The sequence below is a fragment of the Arachis ipaensis genome, chromosome B09 (genome assembly GCF_000816755.2).
Source record: "Arachis ipaensis cultivar K30076 chromosome B09, Araip1.1, whole genome shotgun sequence".
Lineage (NCBI taxonomy): Eukaryota > Viridiplantae > Streptophyta > Magnoliopsida > Fabales > Fabaceae > Arachis > Arachis ipaensis.
Window position 1 is genome coordinate 114743597 of NC_029793.2, and position 1236 is coordinate 114744832.

Below are 1236 nucleotides of genomic sequence, written 5' to 3' on the forward strand. Positions count from 1 at the left end.
CAATTTAAATTACTTGTTCCTTATTTCAAAAACCCAACGATACTTTTCCATAACCAATAATAAATCATAGCTCCCTGCAATTCCTTGAGAAGACGACCCAATGTTTGAATACTTCGGTTATAAATCTTATTTGGTTTTGTTACTTGTGACAACCAAATTTTTGTACAAAAGGATTTTCTGTCAGTTTAGAAACTATACCTACAACGCGAATTTATTTGTGAATTTATTTACTGGCAAGAATTTAATCGTTCAGTGGTCGAATATCTTCCAAGGACCTTCCAACAGAGCATAATCAATGTCTTCACTAGCATAAAATTTTACTAAATAGAAATCATTGCTAAGGTCAATGACATCTATGGTACCTTTCTTGCTCCACATACTCTCAAGTCTTCTTTTGATAGCTGCATATCCCACTTTCCTTCCTAGAAGCTTTACTATTATTGTATTCCACCAGGGCTTCATAGTCTCCTCTCAAAAGTCTCACTTATAACAATATTATATAAACCTTCTTCTACCTTTTCAACTCTTATCCCCTCTGAGTTGATTTTGTCGTTAATATTGTCTTCTTTTTGTTTGTGTTGCTCTGTCTCTGGTTCCTTTCTTCTGTAGTCTTCTTCTTCCTCCTCTGCCTCAAGCTCATCTTCTTCCATATGATGTTCTGCAGGACCTCCCTTGACCATTTGAACAAAGATTTTTCTAGTCCTCAAACTATTCTCAGCACCTGGGTTGTCTATCATCCATTCTTTTTCTCTTGGAACTAAGATCTGAGTTCCTGTGAATCTCTCTCCATCCTTTCTGACCTTCTTTATACTCCTGTTCAGCTGATTTTGTTCTTCTGCAGTGGGCTGGCGCTCATGAGGATGCCTTTTTGGGCTCCCTTCACCGCGCTCATCACGGTGGTCACAACTCAAGAAAACGAAAACTGTACGGAGAGTGACTTTTACAACGGCTCTTTTTTGAATTATAAAATTGAAATCACCAGATGCAATTAGTTTATTACCACATCTGTTTCTGTTCTCCATAAATGGGCTTTCCAGATATATGCTTAGTATGAAGGAAAACAAACATATGACTGGGCCATTATGATCTTTTGGAATAAAAAAGTCTAACTCCATTTTTTTTCTTTTAATCTTTTCTAATATTTCGTACTAGGTCTGGCTTAGAATTAGAATCTTAAGGTTTTTTATATAATATTTGTGTATGCAGATAAATTTTGAAATAAGACCCATCTCCATC